Here is a 24,887-nt window from a genome sequence, read left to right as displayed (position 1 = left end):
TTGGACTACCTTTGTAACACGGGCTGTCTCTCTTTTCATAACGTACAATTCAGTTAATATTATTAGCAAAATTTTACACAACTTATATCGAATATATATTATCAATATGTTTGAAATTTTATAAATTTCAATTAATCTATTATTTCATAGATATGTTAAATTTTAAGTTATAAATTATCGATTCATTAATATTATGCGTCGATAAATTATTGCGCAAGAGGATTTTATGTGAAAAATGAAATCAAAAATGTGAAATAAAAAGTGTAAAATTTATGAAATTTTAAATTTCTAGATCTATAAATGGATATTTAGAAGAATATTTTGGATATAAGGATAAGTAATCAAATTTAAAGTAAAATATATTTTTTAAGATTGGTTTTACATAAGTAAGTATGTTACATTTTTTTTTGTTGCAATTTATCTGTTTTATCTATTAACATAATTTTAACGTACCAAAGAATTAATTATCATGATTAGAATCAAATAGAAATCGTTTTATCATTATTTTTAATTCCTCAAAATCATTCCATCAGCTTTAATGCGCTATTTAATGCACTTACGATCACGCTTTGTCATTTGCTCAAATTGACTCCATGGCAAGTTTAATGAAGGATGATTTCTTGGAAGGCATCTATGCACAGTCAAATTTATTGCCGTCATTACAGATCATTGATTCATAATAACAAGGGAAAATAAAAAATAAAAGGGATAGATAGAGTTTAACAGAATCAAAGAAGAGAATTTTTATTGCTCATGAATGTTCAAAATTTAATCATATATAAATTTAATTACATTATAAAATCATTATTTAAGTATGTACGTGATAAAAGATAATAATGATGAACAGTAGAAATGTAACGGAAAGAAAAATTTTTATTTTTAATTTATTTTAATTAATATTATATAATGATTGATATAATATAATTTTTATTCCTTCAAAACAAATAATTTTTCTTTCTGAAATTTTTTCTTAAGTAAAAAATGTTTATTATATGTAAGTTACTTAATTAAAATTTTAACAATCTAATTTATTTTCTCTGAAAAGATAAAATATTTAAGATAATACAGGTATTTATATATAGATAAATTGATAAAAATTTATCTTTACGATTGTTATACATTATGTATTTATCTGTTTTCGTAATCGTCGTAATCATTTGTAATATTAATAAAAAACTTCAACACTTTAAATATGCACAATATGCATCTTTAATTATATATAAATCAACTTTCACGTGTCAATGATTGCAACTATTTAAATCGAATATTCTTCATTATATGCTGCAAGGTGTATAAATGTATACAAGTTTGCAGAGATAAGCTACTTTCTTCTTTTCCTTGTCGAGTGTAACACGACATCACGAACTTCATTATTATTACGTTGAATTGACACAGTTCGGATCAATTAACGTACTGTTTATCTCTTGGCTGGAGAAAGTAACGATTCCGCAATGAACGGCACACTTTTAATACAGTTAGTTGCACGTGCAGAAAATTTATGCTTTTTCATGAAAAACAAGAACTAAAGGATTAATTTTTTCCTTTGATGTGCAAAGTAAGTATTTTTTATATACTTGATAAAAAGAGATTACAGAGATATCGTACATAGAAAATTATAAAGTTTGTTTTAAATTAGCAATTATAAATAAATTGCTAAAATATGTTATAATATTTAAAATAAAAATGATTGTGAAAATATGAAAGTTTAGAATTAAAACAAAATTTTATCGATAATAAATAAGGATATTTTCAAAAATTAATAATTCTTTATATCATTTTGTAAATAATAATAATAATAATTAAATAAGTATTAATTATATACATATTCGAAATATTTATTTCATTTTATAAATAATATATTGTATGTATTTTAATTTTATTATTTATTATTATTTTTTTTAGTATTTTATTGTATTTTTGAACTTGAAATTATTGATTAATAATTTATTATTAAATTTATTAAATTTTGTTAATTTGTATACAATTGTGACACAAATACAATGATATATAAAGGAAATACATAAAGGAAATATGTAAGAAAATATAAAAAGGAAGAAGATAAGAAAGTGGAATAATGCATCTTAAAGTTAAATAAATAACCAATGAATGATATTAGATAACATTCGACAATTATAACATATAGTATTACTGAAGATCCGATCTAAAAAGAAACGATAGAATTTCCCGCTTTCTTTGATGTATACATCTGAGACCAGCAGATGTTATCTTTATCATTCCAATAAAAAAAAAACATCTATCAAATTTACTCTTCCCAAGAAAATGATAAAAATTAACAGTGAGATTCGAAATCTTCCAATATAATATTTTTTCTATCACATTTAATATTTTCTATTTTCAGAATTATCTCCTATTCCAACTACTATACGTTTCCTTTTCAATGTTATTACAAAACAAGATATTAACAATATCAATATAATATCAATATTAATCGGTATCTACATGTTACATCTTCAGTAAAGATGCTTAAGTATATATCTGTGTACTACGTTTCTATTCGATCCAACAGTAAGAAATATAGATACTAATAAACAAATATAGATACTATGACGTTTCGATATTTCACGGTACGTAAAATAAGGAAAGAGAGGAGAAAAAAAAGGAGCGGAATTCGGCGGCATGCGGGGGCGTGCTGGGGGCCGGGTAACGACTTAATAAACCGTTCGGTCGGTAATGGGTTGGGTGTGGGCGCTTGGTCGGTCGCGGGGAGGGGGGCAGGGGCACGTGTATCGCGCGCGGTTGCGGCGCAGCCGCAGTCGCGGTCGCGGTGGCGGCGCGGCGGTTGCGGAGTGGGGGAAGCTGCGCCGGTAGTCAGGTGCGTCGCGTGCCCCCTTCTCCCGGCACGTAGTTAGCTCGTGTTTTGTTTTGAGAAGGTTTAACAGCGTCCGTTCCCACGCTTCCGCACGCTGCCGCCACGGCAAGCGATTTCGAATTCGTTGCACGCCATAGATTTCGCGCTCGAACGTGCCGGTGTCCCGCGCGATCTGTCTACTTGCTATATACCTCGCGAATAAAATCGCGAACATAGTGATCGCGCCCGTCATGATTTTTGAACCGCGACGCGAAGCGTTTTCATGGCCGGTTTGTCCACCGTGGAAATCGCACGTCGCTTCGCGGTGGCCTGAGTGGGTTGCGTGGTTTACAGTGAGGTTTGAAAATGACGCGTTCAAGCGGATGAAAGCTGATGAAGATGTCGAAATGAGTAGTTTCGCGGTTTCTTTGGATGACTTTGGGATTGTCGAGAAAGGTTTAGGTTAGGATCACGCGGGTTTGGTTAATTGGAATTGTGATTGGACAACCTGAAGTTGGCTACGATTGCGCGGGAATGATATGATTGAGGTTAGTGCACGAAACTAGTTTTATGGCGATAATTTAATGATTTTTTTTATAGATGAGTAATATTAATTATATAAATAATTGTCTTTAGTAAAAATAGAAATAAAATATATAAAGAAATAACAATCTTTTTATTTTAATAAAGATAAATGTTCAAATATGATATGCATGTATATTTGCTGTCGTTATTGTTAATTTTATTAGTATTTTTATAATATGAAATTAAATTTAATTGTCAATTTGAAATTATAAAGGATTGTTTGTCGCTATATTTAGTAGTAATGTAAGTACTAACTTTTGCAAGAGTGTGTACAAGAGATTCGCGCGTGCACGCGGCGCTCGTGCGACACGGCACGCTCTCCCTTATAACAGAGCTACGTTCTTTTACATACAGAGTGGGCCATTGTTTCAGCATTACAATAATCCTGCTCCTGACTTCTTACCTTCTTATTTCCTCTTCTCGTTTTTCTCTTTTGTTCTCTTGTTTTTTGCTTGAGAGCTTACTTCCCGCCTATCCCACACCTTTGCGTTTTGCATCTCTCCTTTTTTTTCACTTTTTTATATTCTTCTAGTATTCTTTCTTCATCTTAGTAAAACATTTTGTATTTTTTAAATTTATTATTGTTATTTTAAACTTTAGAATTAAACATTTTTTAGAAAATTATTAATTTTTTAAAAACTTCCATATTAATTAACATTAATAAATTGTTCTTGAATTCAAGCATAAATATTCTTAGTTTTCTATTTCTAATGCAATTCTAAGTGCAATATAACATAGTTATATTATCACACAATAATAATAAAAAAAAATTAAAATACAAAATTATTTTTTTCATAAAATATCAATAAAAATACGAATTTATAAACAATATTGGAACTCAATCTTCTTATTAAAGCAATTTTGCGACATTCCTTTTTTCATATCTTTATATCTTTATGTTCAAAATAAACTTGGGTCTTCAATCCCAGTTCGATCACCCCATATTCATTTACGTAAACATTCGCAGGGTTCTTATGACACCCTTCCAGAACATTACTCCTGGGTAATATTACACTATAGCCGGGAACAAGAGTGTTCCAAAGAAGCCGGACGTTGGGTTCGAATCGCAATGGACTTCCCACATACTTTCACGCCGCGTACTCGCTCATAAACCGTCTCTCGTTTTCTCGGGCGGGCCGTTGAATATTGTCACGCACCATATTCCCATGTATGCGGCGCAACCTCTCTGGTGAAGAGCGGCGCGTGCATACGGCACGCGTGCTCCCTGGAAATCGACGGTAAACCGGATGTTCCATCAACTCCTATTAAAGCTATGTAGTTTTATACTCGTTCCCGCGTAAATCGTTCACTGGAAATCCTGGCAAATCCGTGAATATGATCGTTTTTTTCTCTCTCTTCTTATCAAATAATCTTTTGAATAATTCAATTCAATTTAATTTTTATATTAAATTTTAAGAAATAATTTTATTATTTCTTACTTTAAAATATTATTATAACTATGATTTAATAGTATATTTTGATAAAATCTTATCTATTAATTGCAATCATATCTTAAAATTTATATATATGATTGGTTAATATTCATGTAAATTCATTTATTAATCAAAAATATAAAAAGTTTATTTTTTGATTTTTTTCATGTGTTAAATAATAATCTAATAATATTTGTAATAATATAAATTTAAGCATATAAAATAGTACATCAAATATTATTTTATTTCAACGTAACTATTTCATAATTATTCTTGTTATTTTTTGCTTGAAATATGTAAAGTGTTTGGGTAATTTTAAATGGTATCGTATAATAACAATCCTATACGATTCCATAAAATTTCACAAAGTTGTTTGGGAAATTAAACGCATCCCTACAACCCCGTGCATGCGGTCACACGTTGCTATGAAAGTTAGAAGATTCCTACGGTTTTTCGGTTCCCACGAGCGGGGTGCGTCAGGTGGTTAGCGTGGGGTGTATCCTCCTTCTTTCTTTACCCCTCGAAATAGATGTAAACCTCATCGTGAAACCCCTGGCGCCGTCCCTCTACTATTTTCAACACGCAGCATCTACGTGTACGTATCCTACATGCTATGATTTACGAACAAGATTACACTCGTTGACCCAATGCAACCCATCACGATATTAGGGATGAGGAATTTGGAGAAGAGTTAAGAGCTCTGATTTTGAAATAAGATAACTCAGAAACAGTATAGTGAAAATTTTTATTTAACAAACTTAATAATTTATTTGGAATTAGTAAATTAAAATTATTTTATTTTAAAAAATCAAAATATGTTAATAATTTTAGTTAATAACGAAGAATGCAAAATAATTGCAAAAGAGCGTGAAACAAAATTTCAAGTTAATTTTAATGATAATAGTGAATATTTTGTATCTTGTTTCGATACAATATATCATTCTGTAAATAAAAGTTAATGTCATGATTAATTTGTCATGAATTAATTATTTAATATTATTATTTTATTTTCAGTTTCTATATATAATTGAGTAGAGAATTGGGAATTATTTTTATCAATTCGAAATAAAAAGATACACAGAATGAATGAAAGATTATAATACGATTCAAAGTAGTTCGAGACTATAAATCGATTGTGGGGAATTTCTTGGGGCGTGAGTTATTTGGAACGTTATTTCATTGGAACCAGTCTTCTTGGTCGATATATTAGATAATATTTCATTTTAAAGATTAATTGTAATGAATTATTTATATCTCGTATGAATTTATGGTTTTAATTTTTACAAATGATAGTTTAAGAAATAATGTAATCCATTATTTTGAATAATATATGAGTTGGATTTATAAATAATCTTAAATTGATGAAGATAATATAATATTTGATAAAGTATAATGTAATTTATTTATTAGAATATTTTATTTGAACAAAGATAAAAAATGCACTTGATATTTTAATTTAATTTTTTGATAAACTGAGAAAACTTTTTAAAATTTCTTAATTTTTCTTATAATATATACGAAAATAAATTTGATTGCAAATAAATTAATAAATTTAATAATTATTGTTGATTAAAATATATTAAAGGCCACTATAGAAGTTCTGTCAATTGTGAAAGAGGTTTTATTTCGTCTGTACATTTCGGTTATTCGCAGACACGTTTTTGCCCAAAGAATCGTGTAGCTCCATCGTGGGGGAGCATTCCCACCAGACAACAATTAACATCTAAAGGAACATTTCGACTGAAGTCGTTGTCGGTTCATTCTGCACGCCTTTTTTCCCCCCCTTTCCTATGACGTCGTTGACCTACTTTTTCAATCATTAAAAAGATTTAATATTTCAATATGACCATGTTATGTTTCAAAGCAGACTAAACAAACATTTTAAAATATTTTTATCAACACAGCTTCCATTTTCATTCCATTTCATTATAATTTTTAATGCTAATATAATAATAATTTTTAATATGATTTTTCTCCATGCATTCTATTTCCTCTTAATTAATTTATCATTGCAGTGTATGAAACAATAAATATGCATGTATATATAAAACTAACATTGATTTTTCTTATTGATATACAATTTTTCATAAAACGTACCGAATCTGTGATTTCGAAATTAAATTTCATTTCTCGTCAAAAGAAAAAAAATGAAACAATTCATAGAATAAAATAAAAAAAAAAAAATAAAGAAACCAGCTAACGTTGGATGCAATCAACACTTCCCTCGCAATGCTTAAACATTCCAATACAATCTCCAAACCACTAATTCCGACCAAATGCCACAAATTCCCACTCTCCCTGACAAGAGGAAAAAAAGGAAACAGACGAAGCAATCCTAGCCACGCCATCGCCACGTTTCACCCCCAATCAAACCGTACACCATTCGTTCCCGAAACAGTCTTTCCTTTCTCCATACACACACACAAAAAAAAGAAGATGTGAAAAAAAAGGAATCCGTGATAAAGTTTCCCAAGAGGCCAATGACAACGACACCCAACCCCCTTAAGTAGCCTCGATTCGGTTAAGATTCGACATCGGAGGAAGAGGGGAAGAAAAAAAAAGCAGAAGAAGAAGGCCATGGCGAGATATACACAGAGAAGGAATATAAAAAAAAGAAAGAGAGAGAAAGAGAGAGAGAGAGAAAAGAAGAAAATAGGGGATAAGGTCGGAGGCACGAGATCCTTCCCACGTCGACGAAACGTGCTGAAAGCGTGCTGCTCGCGTGGCCGTTAGAGCGGCACGGTTGGGGAGGAAAGGAGAGGCCATTGGTGCATCGAGCCGGAATCTTTCTCACGGGCGAGGAGGACGTCAGGTGCAGGACCTCCTTCAGGAAGTACAACGGTTCCTTACAAGGATTCGCGACTTCTGCCTTCCCACGCTCCTCCAGTTGTAACGGCCAGATTCGACTCTTCTCCACCACCCTAACCACTGCACCGTAAAGCCTCTTGGCCATGGTAGGGGCATGTCGAGGTAAGTGAGTTTTTTCGTTCTTGATCTTTGTCATTTTTACTCGTCGTTAATTGGTTAACACGCTGCAAATTGCGGCATGTATTTTATTGGTAATTGTAGTTGCAATTAGGGAACAGTTATTTTTGTGTCTTGTTCTTTTTTTTTTTTTTTTTTTTTCTTAGTTTATGGTGAACGCGAGAGATTATTGCATTGCATGTTTTTTTTTTTTCGTTCATTTCATTCTCTTAGCAATCTCTTAAAAATTTTTTCATGAAAAATGAAATTAGATTATTATTGCATTTAATGGCTTTTCTTGTTTATTTATTATTTAAAATATATTTTCCACTTGATGAAAAGAGTTATATATTTTCTAGAGATTTTCTGAAGGATTTAGAGATATAATTAATATTCAATTATAATTATTTGTAGATAGTTCTATCAATTAAATAAGGCAATTGAAAATTTATTATCACTCAATTTTATTTTCCGTAGTGTCAAATATTCAATAAACATTTTGATAAAAGAACAATTATTTTTTTACATTATTTATTTTTATTTTTTATCATTTTATCATATTTTTAAAGAGTTATCAATTTATTTCATTAATTGGTACATCTATGAAGCATAATCGCAATTAAAAAATAGTTATTATTACGTTTAAAAAATTTTTATTTCTGCATGAAAATTTTCTTTATGATAGTATTTTCTTCATGTTACTTTTCGTCATCCTTTTTTTTTTTTTTTCCTTTTTTAAAGTAAGGTTGGTTCATTAAAGTATCATCGATACAATCGACCAAGGGGGGAGAGAAATTAGTATCCTCCTGTTGATGTTTTTCGGACCAATTTCGCGTACAACCGCCTTGATGGCGGCGCGAACGGTTATTAATGCGCAAAGTCGCTGATTTCGTGGCGAATTTATACGTTTTGGGAAATTATATTCGGATACGAAGCGGCGAAAAACGATCAATGACAATATAGAAGGTTTTATTTCGAAAATAAAGTGCACCTTTCTTTATAATTTGCTTCATTACCATGTAATTTATGTCCCATTTAAACTACTTTTTTAAATTACAGGGAGATTGCACGTGGTTTACATTGTGCGTCATTTTAATGAGAAGGATTCGATTTATAATTTTTGTTTTAAAGTGTCAGAACATGTTTTCGCGTATTTTATATTTTTAACTTTAATAGCCTTATAAACGTATATTCGCTTTTATTAATACTTGCAACTTTAATAGATAGTGTTATAAACATTTATACAGGTTTAATCTACTGAACAGTTATTTATGGAGAATTTTTAATGAAAAAAAGATAATTGTCATTTATCTTTTTGAAATATTTTATAGGATCTTTATAAATAATTAATGTTCCATGAATTTTTCATCAATGGAATTTTATTTTGTATAATTTATCGTGTAATCGATTATTCTTGAAATATTTAATGTCTTTTTAATTGATAAAAATTGTTGTTGTTACTGTTACTTATTTTATTTTATATTCGATATATTATTTTGCATTCGATGTTAAAAAAGAATGAAAAAAAAAAAGTTTAATCAACATATTATATATCTTTTGTTTGATAACTTCATTCAAATGATTTATTCGATGTAAAATTTTTCTCTTTAATTTATTTATAAAATAATAAATAATTCACATTTTCATATGTACATCGTAAACAAGATATCTAAATAATTCTTTCGTGTATGAAGTAACGGTATCCGAATATTAATGTGAATAACTGTATTTAATAAGTGATCGAACTTCTCAATTATCTTAATAACAGTTTTTAAGATCGCTTTAAAAATATTCAAGTTGACATAACGAAGCTTGAGCATTATTAAAATAAGGCATTTGAGAAATAATCGTTAAAATAATATATAAATAATTGTCCTATATACATCACAATATCTTTCCGATGAACTATTTAAAGCAGAAAACAGGAATTTCAAAAGGAAAATATTTGGTTAAGTTTAATAACTTATAACGAAATAAAAGTAATTGATTCAAATAAAGTCGTAGATGATCTCTTGTGTCAAATTACTTTTCATTTGAATAAATTAATTCAAATAAAAAATTGTAAATAAAGTTACTTTTCTATTATTTATACAATTCCAACATTCACAACTTCAATTTTTATCTATTCTGACTCTGCATCACGTCACTCTATACCTACTCACTCTTCGCAATATGTATGCTCTCGACATCTCGCATATACGTCAAGTATAGAACACATATGCGCTAGAAAGCCTTGCGGACGACGAAAGAAACGCATAATAGGTCCTCGTGTTCCCCGATATCGAAATAGCGGCAAAGAAATAGCGCCAACAATAAGGTCTAGAGCATAATGGAGGGCAACAGTCGCGATTCCTTCGTCATGGGAAAAATCTCTACGCCCGAATTCGAACACCTGGATTTTCCTCAAATGAAAGGGCCACGCGACTTCGGGCACGCAGATCACGCCTTGAAGAGTCAAGTGGCTCGTTACCGGATCGTGGGAATCTGCCAAGAGTTGGATCTGAAATTCGACTCACGGAGCCACCATACGGATTTTCAGATTCGTCCCACTTGTTATCCACGCGACCGCCACGCTCGCTGCCGACCGTTTGTGTAACTTACATCCGTTAGCCCTGCATCGAAGGAGTAAACAGATGTGTCCATTAACCGTTTTACAAACCGCAAACCTGAAAATGGAAGAAGTTTGTACGTGCAACGGATGGATATTAGAATCGGACGAGGATATTCGGTAGGTGGAACGTGGGCCAGCGTTTAAAATGGGTGAGAAAGGAGGCGGTCGGTCGTCAATTTTGAGGTTAAGGAAAATGGGGATTGGTAAAGAGCGATGTATCAGGTTAAGTGGAAAGTTCTGTTGTCTTTTCATTTTACAGGTGAAATGTTTTAATCGAAGTTTAACGTTAAACGAATTGTTATTATAGATTTTTATAATTTTAAAATATGTAGAATTTATATTTTTCTTTGTTAGAAAATAGGTTTTGATCTTATCAATAAAATTAATTTAAATAGATTTGAAACTTGATGATTATCATTATTAGAAATTCGTTTAAAATAAATTTTCCAGGAAACGACTATAACAAGTCTGTCTCATAAGATAGTATTATTTTTCTCCATATAGATATATTATATAGGGCTTTTTGCAAAATGGCAGATTGTGTGATGGAATAATCAAAAGGAGATGCCGGGATGCCGGCACGTACTACCACGTGTCAGCCACGCTTCACGCGAGAGAAACAAGTTTGCTGTGTAATCCACGTGGCGTTTCTGCAGCTCGTACACTTATCTCGTTTTCTCGCTTGTGACATTATCGTTCATTTTCTTCCAACTCGTGATTAATTTTATAATTTTATAAAGAAGCTAAAAATATATAAGGAAGCTAACTTATAATCGTGTCTTATTCTAAAAAAAAAAAAAAAAAAAATTAATAGAAATATCTTCATGGTATTCTTTGTTACAAATAACAGAATGCACTTTGTGCATTTATTCACTTCTCAAAACATGTATATTTGAGAAAATATTTTTCAACCCAAGTCCTCGGCTACTAATTTACATTAAAGATACTTAAACCACCATCGAATTCATCCGTGCTCTTCCATTACATACGACATACGGAACCTAACCCATCATCAGTTCATTCACCACGTTCCGATCAGACGTCTTCAGATTTATCGAAGAACGAAAGATTCGAGGAAAATCTATATGCGATTCAGGTGTCGTCTACAGTTCGAGGGACTCGTAAATTAACAACTGCTCGTGAAGTACGTGTCTATTCTTGGAATTTCTTCAGGCAACTAAACGATGATTAGAAATTGATTTATCAATCCTGTCCGCCGCTCTTGTTCACATCAATAATGTCTCTACGTCGTCGAAGGAATTATGAGAAATCTTTAATTCGCAATGGAAATTTTATTCTGAACTGAAACTCGGTTCAAATTATTTCAAATAATGTGCTCAAATCCAGCAACTTAACTCGATCTCGCCTGCTCAATTACTCAAAATTCAACGTTATTTCCATTCAAACGATTCCAAATCTTCAATAACTCAATTTTTAAGTAATCAAACCTGCTCAAAACTAACTGGTAAAAACGAGGCTCGACCGCTCTATATCACGCTCGTCCCTCCGCACGCGACCGTATCAGCATCCATCTCCTCGCGCATCGTCTGTTGACGCGTGGATATAAGCGTGGAGGCTAGGGTTGCCCTCGTGGGAACGAAGCGGCCGTCCGCGGTGGAGCGTTTCAGGAAGCTCTCTGTGTTCCGCTCCCGCGGTCACCAGGGCGTCCTTAACAGCTCCTCTTCTCGCTCGAGTCGCCTCGACGACGCCCACGCTCCAATCGGCTTCCTGATCGCCCGACACGGGGAAAATGGGATCTGTCCTCCTCCTCCTTTGCTCGTGTTGCTAATGGCACTGCGCTTGGACGGTTTCGTACACGACGCACGTTAATTAGCTACGTTCTGCTTGCCCGTTGATCGTATCGCTTGCGTTGCGTTGTATCGAGTCGAGTTTGAATCGTGGAGATATTTTATGGTAGGAGGAATTAGTGGTAAGTGTTGAGAGGATTGAGCAAATTTTATTTGAGATTGAAATGAGTATTTGAAATGTCGTTAATGCCGAGTTAACTACAGGATTGGACGTTTTATGGTGCACAGGAGAAATTAGTTGTCAGATATATATATATATATATATATGCATATATGTGTGTGTATGTGTGTGCGTGCGTATAATTTGTAAGAGAAATTAGCAGTACAATGTTGAGAAGAAAAATTTTATTTGAAATCAAAATAGAAATGACCATTTAAAATAGTAGTAGTTGCTGGTTAATTGTCGTAGGATTGAATATTTTATAGTATGGAGCAGAAATTTATAGTACAACTTTAGAGACTATACAGGATTGAATAACTTGAAATTGAAATAAGAAATAATCATTTGAGATACAGTAATATTCGGTTAACTGTCGTAGGATCTAGACCTGAACGCATCAGTTATCCGGGAAGAAAGGTGTCTGAGAATTATTGGCGAGGTTTTCTTTTTTCTCGATTTCACTTGCTTCATCGCTCATGGAAAGGAAAAAGGTTTGCAGAGGTGAAGTAATCCACCAGTAGTTTATTTTTTATCACGGTTACCGTATTACAATAAAAAACTTTCTAACCTTCAATTTTATTTTATAAGAAAACTTTCTTCGGTCATTTCATATTACGTATCACAAGCTGAAGAAGTTCATTTAGTTTCGTGAAATAAATATATTATAATAAATCCAATATTTTTATTCAATATTTTTATTCATTTTAAATCACAACAAGTGATTTACATAAAAATCTTTGAAAAGAAAAAGAAATCTTTAATTTCTCAATTTTATTTGAAAAAAATAGATTAAAATATGATTAAATCAAGATACAATTTCAAGATGATTCTTTCCTTATCTCTCTTTTTTATTGAAATATAGTGCGTATATCGCATGCCAAGATGATGTCTCAAATAATCAATTTCAATGTAATTTATGTAAATGACAGTCAAGTTTGGTGAAAAATTGCTACATTGTATCAGCGTACGATACATTCGCATGATTTATATCGACATGGCACATAACATATAACACATTTTTCACGTTCAGGATATGCAAAATATATAAGAATCCAGGAACCAGTGAAACGATGCGTGTATAATCATCGTATGTAATCCAAGGTGTGTAAAACTACATGAGAATATCTTGTTATAATTACCGCGAATACCGATGAATCGTTTAAAATGGTATAATTAAAGGTAATCACATGCCATAAGATAGTATACTTGTTGCGAGGTGAATCGAAAAAATTTGCAATTAAAAACGCGATCCTATAATCGGGAAGTTTTAATAAAAGGACGTCTATATTTTCTTTCCATTATGTCATTGGAATGAAATTAAAAAAACTGTAAAATATTTAATTCGTTATATTAAATATTTATATAATATTTATTGAAAAAAATTCGACAATCTAAAATACAATTTTGTATCTAAGTATTTATGAATAACTTGTACTATATTACGCTTAAAAAACTAACACAGGATTCAAGCAGTAAGAAATTAGGTGCCACGCTACAGTGCCTATTTTTTATCGTATCATTTATCTTGGACCAAAGACCAAAAGAATTTCAAGAAGTCTTCTGGTCGTGGAACTTTTTCTTTTTCTTTATCACTAAATAGTCTGAAACATTGCTTCGATAGTAGATATATTTTTATAACTGCTATACATCTACTAAGAAACTGTTCTACTTTTCTCATTCAAGTATCTTAAAAAGAATAGTAAAAAAACATTAAAGAATAAAATAGAGATAAAATAAAGAAGTTGGGTTTTTTCCAACAATGTTTTATATACTCTTTACCACCAAATTTCCACGTACAGAAAAAACTTTAATTATATATCAGATATCAATCGAGATAATAACAACTCATCCCAAAAATTATTTTCAATCGATAGCACAGACTTCTCCATTTTCAGCTATCTCTTATAGGTAAAATCAAAAGCTAGAACAGATTTCGTAATTCAATCTTCGATCTATATGATAAAATACAAGTTCCATTCACAACGCTATCCATTTATCCATAATATCTAAATATAAATATAATTTTTCACACGAAAGTGAAAATTTCTATTTCCCTTTAGCGTCCACAAATCCCTCCATTCATCGCCCATAAATCAAGTTGCAGAAATTAAACGAATAATAATCTAAAAACAAATAAAATATACGATCCAATTTAACCTTACAATTATATGCGCTCGCAATATTATCCATCTATCCGCATCAAACGTTAATCGTGACAACAACAATCGCCATTACCTCCCATCGCTCAATCGGCGCATTTACGCTCGTGTGCACCGTGACGAAGAAGAAGAAGAGGAGGAAGAAGCAACGAGGAGAGGAATCGACTTGCGCGAAGCCAACTTATGGAGCCTCGAATGTGTACCGGATGCATGGCGTATCGCCAGAAGTTGATGTATGATTCTTTAGCGACGCGCACCTGCCCGTTCGTGCTCTCTGTACATTGACGGAAATCATGGTTGCCTTTTACCATGGCCGAGGATCATCATTCGGTGGGGCATTACGAAGAGAGACGGAGGAGCGGGGAGAGAAATTTATTTTGGCCGCTTGTAACCAGTGGACGTCGTCATCGAGCAATAGATCTTTGTTAAGAAGCGTAACGATCACGGGAGAAAGTCACGAAATTAACCGTGACCGGTAATCACTGAAATTACCCTTCGTTTTTTTTTTTTATTATTATTATTATTATCTCTTTCGTCCGTTTTGACAGCCTCTATTACCAATGTTCGATTTTTATCGTTCGTTTGATGTAAATTAACGGTTTCGAATTCGCCTTGCTCCCTGGTCGTTCACCCGGTTTAATCTTTGGATAGAATAGTGAAAAGAATAGTTAGGACGCTTTTGGAGGGTAAAGACGCTTTTGTAAAGATGGTGGTAAATGTAAATGTTAATGTGCGAAAATGGTTGGTTGAGGCTTATTGAGTTATAAGGAATTTAAGTTGTAAGATTGTTTATAACTTAATGGATAAATTTGGAATATATTTCATATATCATATGATTTTAATGAAAATATAGAAATATAGATTTGCAAATTATTTGTTACAGTTTTTGAGAAATTATTTTCAATTATAAATCAATGGATCGATCGTTATTTGTCATTTTTATTTAATGATTTTTTAATAACTTACGATTTTAATATTCCATTGTTTTTGCATTATTCTTGCAATTTTGTAACAGGAAGTACAATTTTTTCGATCCATGATCGCATGGCACATTCTTTCAAGTTTGATGTGTCTCTTACATGCTTATATACTTAAAAATTAAAAAAAAAAATCTACTCTCATTCAAAATTTTCATTCAACGGAAACAAATTCGAAAGAAATTTATAATTATTTTGGTGTACAGAAACGAAAATAAATGTGTTAGCGAGGTAATCAAGGATCATTAACTCAAAAGCAATACCATTAACCATTCCCAACAGCGTAAATGTCAATTACTTTTTAATTTCCTTTCCCTTATGTAATCACGAAGGGGGCTTAATTTGAAACAATATTTGAAAACGCTGCATTTGATCGACAAATTAATCGATTTCAATACAATAGGTTCACGGAGGCGTGATTTTTCGAAAACCGTGTAACAAGTGGCCACCTGTAACCGACTTTCCGCCACGGAATTCCCACGGCAATGGGGAACGCATGTGGGCCCCCATTCAGTACGATTCGTACGATAAACGTTCATGCATATTTATGACGCAACAATGAAGTTCGATTTGGCCAGGGGCACATGGTTTATATATCCTTTTTTTTTCTTCTTTTTCTCTCTCTCTCTCCCTCGTTTCCTCGTGCGTACACGTTTTTCATTCATGGATCGCCCCTTGTGTGTAGTGACCTCCTCCCCCCTTGCATCCCCCTGTCAATTGATCGCCAAGCATCCCTCGATTCATGATAATTTTATTCCTCGTGAATGAAATCGAGGGGTCGGCTAACCAGGAAGAAGTCAAACGCGGAAGGGAAGGAACATTAAACGTCTCTCTTCCCTTCTCTCTCGCGGATAACGACGTGATGTTAGTTGGAACGGTTCGATTTTTTTTCTTTTTTTCTTTCTTTTTTTTTTTTTTTTCGACGAGTGTAACTGACAACCGTAATTATTTGGGAAGGGGAAAATAACAGTATATATATATATATATGTATTCTTTTTTCTTCTTCCTTAATTTTTTCCTCTTCCTTTCTCTTTGAAATATGTGTATACGTATATGTGTGAGTTTGTGCGGTGAAAACGCGAATCGAATACGATTATTTTGATTGATTAAATCTTTTTATCGATTAGAGAATTTTGTTAATTTTAAGGAGAAAGGAATTATTCAGAAGGAGAGCATTTTTTTTATAGGTATTGAATATTTCGGTTTTTATATAAGAATTTATTTTATTCGATTAACGTTTTAATATGATATTTTTCTTTTTCTTTTTATGTTTCAATTGCAAGATTGATATTTATTTAAATGAATCATTTTGCGAATCTAGATATTACAGATGTTTCGTAATTTTATTTTTAGAAATCAGTGTAATCATAATAATTTAAATTATACTATCATTTATAATATTTAGCCTTTTTAATTACGATGCTAATTTTTTTCAATAATAAAAATAATTCAATTAAATTGAGACTCGTATTAATATTAATTATTCATTTTTAAAAATTCCAACTAAAAATTATATTTGATAAAAAAAAGTGAGATCCGATTTTTAAAAAACACCCTATACATATGCATCAAAGTATTCCTTTTTCGACAGATGCGCGTAATTACGTTTTTACAACAATGACACACATCGAACGTCCTTTCCAAGTGCACCTTCTGGTTCAGCCCTGGTCGAATGAATGACAAACGTCGAACAAGAGCACGACGAGCGAAAATTCCTTCATTCATCGAAGCTGAAAAGGACATTCAATTGCACGCCTCGGTCCGTGACCAGGTCGTCTTTTTCGCGACTTGCCGGACCGGAAATTGAAATTTCGCGTGAGAATATGCGCTCCTTTCCTGTCTCTCTCGCAATTCGGGATGGTCGTTCAAGGAAGTGTTTCGAATTCATGATCGCTTAAATCTTCAAAGAGTTGGTACCGTTTACTTGATAATGCGTGGTTAACCAATGCAATAACAATGTGCAGGATGGAATCTTGAAGCGAAGATGAATCACGAAGATGTGTGTGTGTGTGTGTGTGTGTGTGTGTGTGTGTGCAAATAAAATGAAAGGTTCGTGGCAAAAAACGATAATCAATTTTTATTTAGTTATTTATTTATTTTTTAATTATTATTCTGAATTTATAAAAATTATCAAAATATATTTTAAAATATAAAAATAATTTTCAAATGTAATTTTTTTTTCAGAAGAATTGATTTTCTAACATTTTTTCCTTTACTTTTTCAAGTTTAAATTTATTGAAGAAAATCTACTAATTATTCTAATAATTTTATTAAAAATTTTTTAATTTCAATTCCTGTCCCATAGCAATTTTTTCTTTCTTTAACGTAACTTGTACCAATTTAATGTTTTTTAACTCTAAATTTCTGAATGATACAAATTTCATGATAACGTACATTTTATAGTTAATATAGGTTTTTATGATATTGTTAGAGTTTATTATAGGAAATGAGAAAATTTTTTAATAAAATTCAAACAAACTTTTGTATTTTCTATACAGTCAATTGTAATTCTGTAAAATTCTCCTGTTTTTGAGATTTTCGTGTCTCATTTGCTGGAGAGATCTTGGTCAAACAGAGTCATTATATCGTGAACAATTTCGTTCCATCCTCTAATGACTTCCTTCGCCATTTTGAAAACGAGGACAAAATAAAGGCCGGAAGAATGAAATAAAATGTAAAAAACAGGTAGAACATAATAATGATAGGTATAAGTACATAATTTAAAAGACGAAAAAAATAATTACAAACTAAGCAAAAGTAAGAAGACCATGACTCATATTTCTTCTTTGGACACATTAAGTATGATGAATGTTATGTCGTCAAAAATTTTGGAAAAATATTCGAAAAATAAAAATATCAAATTATTAAATTATACAATTTAATTATACAATGAACAAAATAAAAATTCGATGAAACGAACTTCTTCATATTTTATTTTTATTCTCCACTGTTTTGGAGAAAAAAATCTTTTTTTTTTATATTAAAAGATATTATTTATAATAAAAAGAAAATTCACGTTACAATTGTCCAAATAACTCATTGTAAATTATCGAAAAACGTTTTATATAATGTTGCACGAACTGCATTTCATCCCAAAAAATAAAGAAATATCTGCGCCAGTCTCGAGTCACTTATCTACGATCGAATCCATAATTAAGTTATAAAATGCCAGCTGAATATAAATTGTTCATACGAATCTCTACATTGAATTGAACTTTGTTAAAATATGTTATCGTTGTATCTTTATTTTATTTTATGATACACGTTTATACCAGAGGGTTTATACAAATATTTATTACATGCAATTTTATATACCGATAAATAAGATATGATCTGAAAACTTCAACGATTTGCATATGCATTTGAAAACTTCTCTGAGTGTATATACACTGTTGCATAAAAACATTAAGATATTTGCTATCTGTGAACTTTTCGATATTTCACAAATTTTATTACGAATTTATTTATTCATAAGAAAGTAACACGGCATAAGAAATTGAAATGAAAAGAAACTCTTGGCTTACACAAAAGATAATAAGAATCTTTATATTCTAGATATAAGTATAAATTATGGTACATGGTTTATTTTAATTCCGTATAAGAAAGTTACTGTATGTGAGGTCTAGGATTGAATGTAAAAAAAAAAAAAATGGAAAAATTGATACGTGTGTACTTATGTTCTACTTGTCCTTGTTTGATGATTTATGAGATATAATGAATTTTGTGTTTTATCTGATTATTTTTTTTAAATGATAAATAACAAAATGATCACTTTGCATTTCAAGGCAACATTATATATCTTCCTCTTATAAAATTAGAATATCAGAAATGTATTATTATATTCTTATTAATCTGGTAAACATCGTCTACCCAGAGGATAATAGGTATAGAATTTTCATCAATAAAGTATAAAAAAAAGTAAACTTGAAAGAAACTTACAGCCGATGTAAAAATTACACGCACACAAGAAATGCGAAATTATGGAAATAGCTTAGTAATACGGGTCAAGTAAACGTACTACTTGTTAAAAAATTTCACTTTATTCGAAAACTGTAACGATGACTTGCCTGCAAAAAAAAAAAGAGAAAACAAATATATTCATACTCCGCGCATACTTCCATCCGAACTTCGCGATAAACCTTCCTCGTCAAACAAAATTATTTATCAATATAATAAACTATATCCCTTCTTCCAAACCATCCCCAATCTCCAAAAAAAAAAAGCAAAACATTCTTCAAAACTCTGTATATAATAAAATAAAATAAAAGTCTGAATAAACCCATCAGTCTGCCAAGTGTCCCAAAAATGCGGGCCGGAATGGAAAAGCAACGAATGCGGAGCGCTAAATCGCCGCCGCCGCCTAGGAGAGGACGCGTGCTTACCGTGGTAAGCACGCGCTTCCTCACACGCGAGCGATCGAGAGAGGGAAGGAGGGAGAGGAATTGGTTCGCTCGCTCTAGAAGGAGGCATGATCGTGGACATAGAACGAGATGGAGGGGAGAAGAGGGCCCCTGTCGGAGGCTACCGTGAGAACGAGGCAAGGCCTCATGTCCCAGACGGACCCATCGACCGGCACGGGGTCGGACAGAGAGGGAGGCATGCGCGCGCGAGGGCAGGAGCGAGACAGAGGGAGGAGGAGAGACAACGACAGGTCGGGCCTCGGCCACAGGGCACCCGTTCGGGGCCCGTGCTCACGACAGAGACAACGACAGGCGCGAGCCTCACACGCGACTCGCACACGTCCAGGGCCCGAGCCGCGAGCGCAAACCGCGCTTTTTTCTTTCCATTTTTTTTGTTTCTTTTTTCTTTTTTTTCTTTTGTTCTCTCTCTCTATTTCTCTTTCTCTCTCTTTCTCTCTCCCCCTGCTTTTTTGTTTTCCTCCTTTTTACGAGACTAGCCTGGCCTCTTTTTCTCGGGCACACGCGACCTCGCCATGTCTGCTCTCCCTCTCGCATCCTTTCCGCTTCTCTCCTCTTCTTCTTCGGCTTGGTGGAATGATTGATGCCACTTCTTGTGGAACGCCGCGACTGAGGCCGGGGATTAATTGCTACCGCGAGACTACTCTCTGAGGGGCCTTCGAATTCTTTTCGCGGATTTTAATATATTGCTTTTTTTTGTTTTTTTTTTTTTTGTTTTTTTTTTTGAGTTTAAAAGAGTTTGGAAAAAGGTGAGATAGGTTTAATGTGGAATATATTCGAAGTGAATGGAGTAAGAGAAATAATATCGATGTGCAGTAACGGAATCTTATTTATCTGAAGTTTAATGTTCGAAAATTATATTGAGAAAAAATCTTCTGGCTTTGAAATCTTGTTTTTTGAAATCGAGAAAAAGAAAGATAAGCTTAAAAATACTCATTTTCATTCAAAACTAAAGTTCTAAAATAGAATCAGATTTATTCTCGTGCTTTTTATTTATTCGCGCGATGATTTTCGTCTGTCGAACAATAGTAACCCATTTTGCAATTTAAGAAGAACGTTTATTCGTGCTTCAAGAGGATTTGCCTACCATGCGTACGTATTTCTCGTACAAGGTAGAAAAGGGCATCCGGATTCGCGTATTATAATGTCTTGCACGAGGTCTTGGCCCCGCAATCAGCTGCAATAAAACATTAAAAAAAAAAAAGGAAAGGAAAGGTAAAGGAAACCTGGCTACCTCTTTTTACGTGCACGCAAGACTTCGCTCGTAAAATCGTTCCAGAGTTCAGGGAGAAAGAAAACGAGCACCGATTTTTGCTTTGCACCCATCCGTACCCAGAGAGTGAACTTTCGAAAGATTCCGAAAGACCAACTCGTGAACATTCATTGGACGAAATGCTCGTATAGAAAATCTTACCAAGTTTTATTTTTTCTTACCTTTTCTTGTTTAAATGGAAAGAATATGAATTTATCCTTATAGGCGAAATCTGTACATTATTGAAATATTAGTTGCAGAGAAATCAAGTTCTAAAGTTTCACCGATATTTTTGTCCTTTTAAATACAACTTCGTACGATGAAAATGATCTCTCGATATTAACATTTTAAGATCTAAACAATCGTAATTTATCGAATTGCACTTTAATGGCTTCAGCAGAAAAGAGATATTTATAATCTTGAAGTAACCTTGAACTTAGAAACAACAACTTGAAAAATTAAGGGAATCGAAAGGAGAAATAAATAAAAAATTAGTAAATATTGCTTACTACAATAGTAATATTACTTTTACACGCGTGTCGTTTCATTCATAATTTTCTACATGGAAATTAACCATCGAAAGTATACATACCTACCGCTCGACTAGAGAACAAAGTAATAAATTAAACGTTTCGTGCGTATAACAACGTTAAATACAAATTTATTACCGATTCTTCAGATTTATATTTCTACAAGAATGTAATTGGAAAGCATCGAGTTAATTGAATTAATGCGATACCGGCAACATTTATTTGCACACGTGCCTCTCCAACCGTGCTTCAGCAATGACGTTGACGCCTTCTGAGCGATTACGAAACGCAAAGGTTTGCACATAACTCCTGTCACAGCGGGGAACAAAATTGACTGTGTAATTTCCATTGGAATTAAAATTCTTTTCCCAGGACATGCACGCAATTTTGTAAGTTATTAAACTGTTCTTTAAGTCGATCTCGATATTTAACTGATCCGGCGGATAACTTTTTAATTGAAATGAAAATCTTAATAAGTGGGAGAAAAATTTGTTTTTGGAAATAACGAAAATAGATTAGGAAATATTACCTTAAGCGAAATATAAACTTTAGATTCGAATATATATATATCCGTCAAATATTTGATTACGTGAAATTGATAAATAATTGTTAAGAATTATTGTTACAAATTCCGGGTATTTCATCTCTGAAAGTGAAACTCTACCTTATCAAAGAGACGGAGATAGGGTTTCAGATCGATTTACCATATAATAATTTTTAAGAATTTGATTCGATTTAATAAAAATTCGTCGCATTTCTTCTTCCAGGTTCAAACGTGTGCGTACGACCTTATTTTCCGAAAATGTCTCACGAATATACCAACGTATCCAAACGACAAACAACGTTCTAAAATTTCTTCGTACCGCAGAGGAGAATGTTCCGACTAATAAGGAACCGAAGGAATACCAAAAATATATAAGCATAAATATTTCCAGGTATTTCAACCAGATTTTCTGTATCGATCGAAACAAAACAGCCCCGATCTTCCGTCCGGTCTCACAGTTCTCGCGTGACTTTTCGCGGTACACAACCGAATACCAGGAAGGAAAACAATAATTAATGATGTCACCGGTCGTCAAAAGCCCCGTGCTGTATCGTGGGCGCAGTTATCGCGGCCGTTTATCGTTCGTGCCACCACGCAGACCGTTATCAAAGCGTTCGAAGCGTGCGAATGTTTGCGACCCGTGTCCGATCTTTGATGGCCACGATGCCGTCAATGGAGGCCGCGGTAGTGAGAGAACGTGATCATGTCAGTCACACTCATAAATGGACGTTACGCGTTCGTATTCTATTGATAAGCGCACGTTCGCCGATTAAACAGCGTATACAAAAGAGAGCTTGGCTTACAATTTCGATTTGGCTTACGTAAGTGAATTTAACCCTTCTATTGTGTTTTCTTTTTTTTGTTTTGTTTTTCCTTTTTCTCTTTTTTCTTCCTTTCTTCCTTTCTTTTTTTGCCAATTACACTTATTCGATTGATTAATTTATGTTAATTTTGTTGAATAATGGATATTTTTACGCTTGCGATGGGATGGAAAAAAATCGTGATTGTTTCTTTTAGCTTTTGTTTCTTTTGCTTTTAACTTTCTAAATTTTAGAAGATTTATTTGGGATAGTTTTTATAAGAATTTAAGTTTTTTTAAATGGAGAGAAATATTATTTCGTGAAAATAAAAATTATGCTGTTAAATAAATCGGCAGAAATTTATAATTTTCTTTTCGAAATTATTCAGTGCAAGTATCGAATTACTTAAATTAAATCAGTTCAGAAATCTTTTACGGAACAAATAATTGGAAAGGGGATAAAAAATTATGCTTTCATTTTATTGTATTTTATTTGATAGAAAAATTTCCAATTCTATTAGACTTTTTAAAAATTTAGAAAAAAAATTTGGTAATTGTTTATGCAACATTTTATGTACAAAATGAATGTATGCACGTAAATTTAAAAAAAATCAAGCTCTCCTTCCTGTAATGAGTTCTGTTCTTGTTTTTAACTTCTTTAATTTTATATGTTTGATTGTACAAAATTTTTTACTTTCCGCTCATTAAATTCTGAAAATTTTTTCAAATGCTAATTGCGATGCTTTCATCCCCATAACACGGATCCCATTCACTTTTAAATTACTTTTGTTGATATGAAACCTTTCTTATTACTGGATATATAGTCGCTCGCATGCATAATGCAAAAGATTGGGTAAAAAGATTTCAGAATTATATACGTGCTTATTTACACTGATTATCTTTCTCCAGATGTAATTTCACTATATTATTATAACGAGATTTCTAAAATATTATACACTTCCAATGGGAAAATTCTTGAAATGAAAGAATTTTTTAATCTATCCTGTTTTTTATTCATTTGATATTATTATTATCTGTTTATTCACATTTCCAATTTATACTTTAATTAACCAAATTCTTCATAATGAATCTCCCACGAAAATAATAAAAATATATAGGTACGAATACAATTATCATGTGCAAGAAATTATCGAATATACTTGTATGTAAAATTTATTTCTCGTTTAATATACGATAAATATATCCTCGATTTGATTAATTTAATATTCTTATCATACAAAGAGATCCGAGATATTTTCCTTGTTAAAAAGATATTTATTTATCAACCATTTCTTCACGATCAAATCTTTTAGGATTAAAACATTTTTCAATTTATCAAAAGTTCAATTTATGTCTACATTGAATATCAAACATAAAGGGGATGAAAAACAAAGATTAATATTAAAATCCCTATAAAAATAAGAACACCAAGAAGAACTTTAAACCTTAAAGAATATTTCATAAGCGTATCACTTAATAAAAATAATTCAATAAAATCTATCTTCGTAAAATTATTAATAAAAATCCCATAATCATCATCTTAACTTTTCACTATTTCCATTACCTCCATCAAATATTCAAACGAATAAAAAACAAATAACGAAAAAAAAAAAGACCAAATGGATAAATGAAATACCGCATAAAATTACGAAGCAAGAGTCGACCTAATAATCAACGATTAAGCCCCGCAACATCAACGACGATGATCGAATCGGGATCCAAACAAGTTCCAACGAGCGTCGGGACGCCCGTCACGCTTCAAGGTGTAGGTACAACACAATCAAAGCATTTAGACCGACCTTCTGGCTTGAGAAGAGTAGCTTCTGCAGAGGGTTCCA

The 24,887-nt window shown here is 32.3% G+C and overlaps 1 protein-coding gene across 7 annotated transcripts in view; it reads left to right on the top strand.

Annotated features, from left to right (window-relative positions):
- Positions 1–2,796: 2,796 nt before the first annotated feature.
- The window catches only part of LOC108004477 (enhancer of split mgamma protein-like), a 29,847-nt gene continuing 7,756 nt past the window's right edge, over positions 2,797–24,887 (top strand). For 2 of the 7 annotated variants that reach the window (XM_017067430.3, XM_062085254.1), the window contains exon 1: positions 22,664–23,071. The gene's annotated coding sequence lies outside the window, so the exon portion shown is untranslated. Of the gene's footprint in view, positions 3,358–3,748; positions 7,798–19,152; positions 22,096–22,473; positions 22,642–22,663; positions 23,072–24,887 lie in introns of those variants that run through there. The other 5 variants (XM_028664052.2, XM_062085256.1, XM_062085255.1 and 2 more) reach the window with 5 other exon arrangements.

Source organism: Apis cerana, linkage group LG14 (genome assembly GCF_029169275.1).
Source record: "Apis cerana isolate GH-2021 linkage group LG14, AcerK_1.0, whole genome shotgun sequence".
In the NCBI taxonomy this organism is placed as follows: domain Eukaryota; kingdom Metazoa; phylum Arthropoda; class Insecta; order Hymenoptera; family Apidae; genus Apis; species Apis cerana.
This window is presented reverse-complemented; position numbering and strand designations above follow the sequence as displayed.